The 7,002-nt window shown below is 40.5% G+C and overlaps 1 protein-coding gene across 2 annotated transcripts in view; it reads right to left on the bottom strand.

The window, feature by feature from the left end:
* lnx1 (ligand of numb-protein X 1) overlaps nt 1-4,536 on the bottom strand; it is a 77,286-nt gene extending 72,750 nt beyond the window's left edge. The window contains exon 1 of one of the 2 annotated variants that reach the window (XM_035737200.2): nt 4,265-4,536. The gene's annotated coding sequence lies outside the window, so the exon portion shown is untranslated. Of the gene's footprint in view, nt 1-4,169 lie in introns of both variants that reach the window. The other variant, XM_035737199.2, reaches the window with a different exon arrangement.
* Nucleotides 4,537-7,002: the final 2,466 nt, after the last annotated feature.

The following is a 7,002-nucleotide window of genomic DNA, read 5'->3' as shown; positions in this document are numbered from 1 at the left end:
CCATGTGTCCCGTGCTCCCATGCTCCTATAATAATGTAAACGAAGACCCTGGATTGACCTGACAAATCCAAACCTTTCAAAAGCACACAAATTAAAGTTCTGTCACAAACACGTCCTGTCCCACACCCACCCTGAAACAAACAGTAGGCACATAGAGCACATGCAGGGGGTCAGAGTATCATTTGACATGGTGTATGTCACGTGACATAGCACCGCATTAACACAATAGGGATGCTACAGTGATCATAATGAAGGTTCCATTTACGGTTTGCCTTTTCAACTAAAGTATGCCTGGTTCTCCAAGGAGTTACCAGTGCACATAGGTAGGGTATGGTATGTTATCCCTAGCACATGCAGGTCCACACAGCAGGCCTGCAGGCTCAGTGTGTTGTCTGAAAGGGAGGGGCAGGCACAGCTGTTCAGAGGTAAAACATTCCACAGACCCATGTTTCTCCTCAAAACACACATGCTCAGAGCAGGAACCCGGGACCTCATTTATAACCGTTGCGTAAATTTCACACTTAAACTCGGCGCATGCCATACATACACATGTTTCCCGTTATCAATCAGACCTGGAACTAATTTGGAACTATCGTAATTAGGCCACGGCAGTTTCTAAAAGAAAGAGCAATGGCAAATTTTATCAAATGTTTTTCGGAGGTGTTGGCGGAATGTTTTCATCTTCTGCTGTATTTGGCAAATGACTGTGACAGTTTCTAAAATAAAAAAATAAGGCTAATTGTTTTGTAGCCGTCGGCGCAAAATGTTTGAATTCAATTTTGCATTGACTTTTCCCCAACCGAAACATGCTGGACTGCCCGCAAATTCTGAATTACAGTACTAGGGTTGGCCTCTCCAGTCCTGTTCTAAATAGGTTTAGGATCTATTTGACTGGTTAAGTGTTTTTTTTGTCACCCTTGGTAAACATAACCCATAGAAATACATATCACGTGGCATTCCACAAGGTTCTATTTAGGGTCCAGTACTGTTCAATTTATTTATGCTACCCCTTGGCAGCATTATAAGAAAACACAGCATTGATTTTCACTGCTACGCAGACGATACACATCTTTTCATTTCTGTGTCACCAGAAGATTTTAGCTACACGGATATATTATTAGACTGTATTAGTGATTTAAATACTTGGATGGCTCACAACTTCCTCCAGCTAAACAGCTTTGTAGTGAATTTCCATGAATACATTTTTTTTTAACAGCCAATTGTTGCAGGATATCCAAGGATTGTTAATGTTGGAACCAAAGCAAAGAGAGAGAATCTGGATGCACATTTGAATTCACTGGCAATAAAGATAAAATACCAAAAGTATAAAACCTGGGAATTATTTTAGATTCTGAACTCAATTTTGGATCATACATTAGGAATGTTACCAAAATAGCTTTTTGCTGCCTGAGGAACATTGCCAAGGTGTGGCCGTTTCTCTCTCAGGCTAGTACAGAGAGACTCATCCATGCTTCTATTACAAGCAGACTTGACTTCTGTAATGCTCTCCTGTCTGGTCTACCCAAGAATGCCATTGGTCAACTGCAAAACATACAAAATACTTCAGCATGGGTACTGACCCAGACAAGACAGAGACCACACATTACATCGGTTTTAAGTTCTCTACACTGTGAGTTTTAGAATGAATTTAGAATGAATTTTAAGATTATTCTATTGTTTTTTTATTTATCAATCCACGATTGTGCACCCCAATACATGTCAGACATGCTTTTAAGTTATGTACCCAAAGCCTAGGACCAAGAGGTATGGAGAGGCAGCCTTTAGTTATTATGCCCCCAGCCTCTGGAATAGCCTGCCAGAGAAGACATTTTTGAAAGATATCTTAAAACACACCTTATTAGCTTTGATATTCCTCAGGGTGCTTTTTAGTCATTCAGTTTTTATTCTTATTCTTTTGTTGTTTATCCTCTTATGTTTGTTCTGTAGTAAATATTTCTGTTTTTATTAGATTTTTTTCCGGTAAAACACATTGTGTTGCATTCCATGTCTGAAATGTGCTGTATAAATAGATCTTGGTTTGATTTTATACTTAGGCTACAGTGGCAGCATAGCCTACATAGAACTACGTCAATGTAAAGTGTCAACTGTCTGTCCACCGGTTAAATTCAACTGTGTATTATAAACCGCACTGCCTATGGGATTGCATACAGCAAAACTTGAATACATAACCTCATCTATTTACTAGGCTCGTAGGCTGAATTAAACGAGACATGCGCATGGTAATTTGTGGTATTGCTACTTCTGGAATATGAACCCATAACAGCCAGAAAAGGTGAGGAATTATTCTGCAATGGTTATGAAAACAAAATAAATAGGGAAATAGATTCCGATGTATAATTATTTTAGATTCCAAAAATAAAACACATAGATTTTTGCTTTTCTCACTAAAGACAAATATTTTTCTTATTATTTATCTTTTTTTTCCAAGGCTTATCATCATATCATATCATAGATACTTACTTGCCCGTTTGCAATACGATACTTCAACAACTACAAAAATGTGCTTACTTAAGGTCTAAAGTTTGCGTGGAGGACATTCTCACGCCAAATAACTGGCGCACGCATGTCTTTGGGGTATATTGCTGCTTATGCAGCGTTTATAAATGACGCCCCTGGTGATTATAAAGCTGATGAATAATAAGAACCAACTGAATAATGAATGCGTCACACTGCAGATAATCATGACATGTTGAGGTTAAGGGACACAGAAGGAGACTTACTCATAACGACTGCACAGAGAACACGGGAATACGATAATACACAGGATGAGACCAAATGTATTCGTACTGAGCGCAAGATACAATGAACACATGCACACACACCCTGTAAACACACTCTGTCAACAGAAACCCATACTATACAAATGGTTTGGTATGAAGTGTGTACACACAACACAGGCAAAGTGCTTGACACTTGTAATGGATAGGATGAGACGTAGATTTGGTCCATGAAGGATGTAGGTTAGCCTATGCAACATAATATGTGTTAAATATGTGTACGTAAGATTTCATTCCAAAAACGCTATACATCAATTTTCAGAAATGTTGGTAAATTAGCTTTTGTTGTTTAAAGAAATTATGAAAGAGATTGGTGTGTTTGTTTAAAATCTCTCACTTGATGGTTTCATTTCAGAGAGACCAATAATCATGTTTGAAGCAGAATGCTCCATACTGTATTCGCCAAACTCTGAGAAATACGTAGGACAGCTAGGTTTTACATAGTCAAATGTAAGAAATAACTACATTCTTTATAAATAAGTAGTACAGCTAGGTTTTACATAGTCAAATGTAACAAATAACTACATTCTTTATAAATAAGTGTATAAATTATACATTTGTGACATCAATATTTTAAAAAATTATTCACCAAAACAATTCAATACAGTCATATGAGATCTGTATGTAAAACCTTTACATTTCACATTTGAGTCATTTAACAGATTCTCTTTTCCAGAGCGACTTATATTAAATGCATTTATCTTAAGATATCTAGGTGAGACAACCACATATCTCAGTCAAATATACAAGATGCGAACATTCCATTGCAGCTAAACAATGGATGTGTTTTGCACAAAAAAAAGCCTACTACATGTACAACTACTTTTAAAAGCACCCGTAAACAAAGAACTTAGATACGAGCAAAGAGGCTTCCCAGATATAGAAATATATCAAATACAAATATAAAACAGCAACACCCTGTCCATCAAAGTTCTGTCTATCCTCTCTATCTCTATGATCTGAGTGTCTATTAGAAATCTCCACAGATCTGGTGCTGAGTCTCTCTCTCTCTCTCTCTGAGCCAGACCTCTAAATCTGTCTGCCCAGTCTTGGACAACAGAGCTCAGGGCAGGGCAGAGGAGCAGGCAGCCATGGAGCTCTTTGAAGTGGCTCTAACGGCTCAGAGTCTGTCTGGATCAGCACATAGTTACTCTCACTCAGACGTTCAGGTCACTGATCACAGATAGAATGGACAAGATACTTTACAGACACTTACAGACACAGGCAAAACAGAGGGAGAGAACGGGTCTGACATCCACTCACACAGACACAAACTCGCAATGCAAGCCGGATTCAAATGCATCTCTTAAAAGTACACAGACAGACGTATGAGACAATAGACAAACTGTCAAGTAGACTACTCCTACTTACTGTAGCAAGTCAAACTTTAGCAAGTAACAGTGATACAACATCCAAGTACAGTCGGTACAGTTCCGACTACAGGGACAAGAGCTTGCAGGACTCACAGAGCGATGTTCACTTCAGGCAAAGCAGCTTCACCTGGACAGGTAATACTCAGGAAATAGGGTGTAACTCTAGACCTGTCAGAGAGCTACAGAGTGAGAGGGGGAAGGAGGGAGAAAGAGAGTAGGTAGGTGAACTGACAAAGGACTTTGCCCCGGTCACAGCGTCTGTTGATTGGCTGGTGGAGTTTAGCCGGAAATGTTAGCTGGCTGCCCGTCCTGTGAGAATTCTGAGAAAGAGAACAGGACAGAACAGAGTCAGAGAGTTTTGGGTGTGCTGTGACGACCCAGAGCCTGCTGCTCACGTCAGGAAGCTGGTCCAGGTGACCAGGAAGTGGCAGAGACGGGCAGGGCCAGAACAGAGGTAAACAGAGAAGTGGCCAAACCTGCTCTGGGAGGAAGGGAGGGAGGATGTGAGAGACTAGGGGAAAGAGGAGGGTGGGGGAGCAAGAGGGGAAATAAAACTTAACGCACAACCAAGATGAGAAATCTTTTGTTTATTGTCAGATAATGAGGAATATTACAGATAGTTTCCAGTGCTGGGCAGACTCGGACAGGGCTCCATACCACCTACACACAACATGAAATAACACACACAACACACATAGACTAACCATAACAAAATCCTGTTCTCGGAGTCACATGGCCACTACTGTGCTACAGAGGCACTGTTCTAGCATGTTCCTGAACAAGGCAAATCATCACCTCGTAATCTGAAGCAAATAACACAATGGCAGCGATGCTAACCAGAGACAGACTGCATACGGCTAAGGCTTAGACAACAATACTTCAGTGTGTGTTGAGGTGTGTGTGCAACGCAGATGAATACAGATATTACACCAGGGGGTTGGACAGCTTCCGGTGTTTTTGTTGTGGTTTTCCTGCTTTCTGACAATAGTTCCTACTTTCAACCCACAAAAGGACCTGTCTATGTGTGTCAGAGTGTAAAAAACAACTGCTACCCTAAGTTTCTGTTGTGGTTTTCGTGCATAGCCTACATCACAGTTTTCTCTGTAAACCCAGAACATGAGCCACCTACAGGTGTTACAGTGAGACAGACTGACAGAGACTTGAGACTTAATGATGTATTTAATCGTGAGTCAGAGTATGACACATCTGATAATTGACTGAGATTGCTGAAGGCTCTTTAGTTGCTAGCCCTGGGATCATTAAAACCCCACTCACTTCTATTGTATGTTCTAGCCAGTCCGTGTTTTCTTTTATTACAGCATTTGGAATAGGCCTGGCTTTGGACAGGCAAAAGTTTATCCTTCAGTCACACAATTTGCAGTCAGTATTTTTTTGGCAGCTTCCCCGTTCTGGAGTCCCTTAAGTTAATGGAAGATGGTGTGTGATTAAATCAAAAATAAGCATGTTTGTGCTTTAAAAACGACCTGTGTGTGTGTGTGTGTGTGTGTGTGTGTGTGTGTGTGTGTGTGTGTGTGTGTGTGTGTGTGTGTGTGTGTGTGTGTGTGTGTGTGCGTGCGTGTAGCAGAGGTGGGATCAAGTCATTGTTGTACAAGTCACAAGTAAGTCTCAAATCTTAGCACTCAAGTCGCAAGTCAAGTCCCAAATCAAGACAGGCAAGTCCGAGTCAAGTCTCAAGTCAAGACCGTCAAGTTTCAAGTCAAGTCTCGAGTCCTAAACTTTGAGTTTCGAGTCCTACACAAGTCATAATGTGCTCAAGTCAAAATGTAATACCATTTCATATTTTTTAACAACAGTAGTAGTTAGTATATTACATTTACGCAAATCATGAATGCTTTAAAAAATATATATATATTTATTACTTTCCAAATAAACTTTATATTTCCATGGAAATACATGGGTAGCCATGAGAAAGACTATTGAGGATTGCAAACACACACACACACACACACACACACACACACACACACACACACACACACACACACACACACACACACACACACACACACACACACACACACACACACACACACACACACACACACACACACACACACACACACACACACACACACTCTGTGTGGTTACAGTAGGCTAACGCATGTCAATGGTTTTAGGAACAGCAGTAACATCAGGCAGGATTTAGGCCACCAATAGCCTAACCAGTTGTAGCCACGAATGTCGAACAAAGTTGGAAATTGTTGCGCCTCCGTCTGTAATTTTCTTCCCACTCTGTTTTTTTTTGATACAACGTCGTCTTTATATCTGGAAATAATAATTTTGGGTATCATCTTTCCAAGGGCTCCATCTGAATTCACCCGTCGACATTCCTCTGCACTGCCACGCACAACTTTTTCTCAGCTGGTACAATTTGATTGGCTGCTGTCCGGTTCAAAATGTAGTCCGTTAAATGAAGAGTTGATGCGCTGCACACTTTTTAATAGCATTTGTAATATTTGGGCTTGAGGAGGGTATCAAGTCAGGTTGAGTCATAAGTCTCAAGTCCAAGTCAAGCCACGAGTCATTGGTGTTAAAGTAAAAGTCGAGTTGCAAGTCGTCATATTTGTGACTCGAGTCTGACTCGAGTCCAAGTCATGTGGGTTATCATGCCACAAAGCACCAGTAAGTAATATGGTGCCAAATAAGTAGGACAGAAATGGTACAGAAACCGAATTTCATTTACTGCAGCCTCTAAATCCATCAAAAATCCTCCCCCATCAAAACAGACCAAAACAAAGGAAATCTTCAGAGATGACCGTATTCAAGAACGCACACACACACACACACACACACACACACACACACACACA

This window comes from Oncorhynchus keta, chromosome 26 (genome assembly GCF_023373465.1).
Source record: "Oncorhynchus keta strain PuntledgeMale-10-30-2019 chromosome 26, Oket_V2, whole genome shotgun sequence".
Classification (NCBI taxonomy): Eukaryota; Metazoa; Chordata; class Actinopteri; order Salmoniformes; family Salmonidae; genus Oncorhynchus; species Oncorhynchus keta.
The sequence above is the reverse complement of the archived record's forward strand: the minus strand, read 5'-3'. Positions and strand labels throughout refer to the sequence as shown.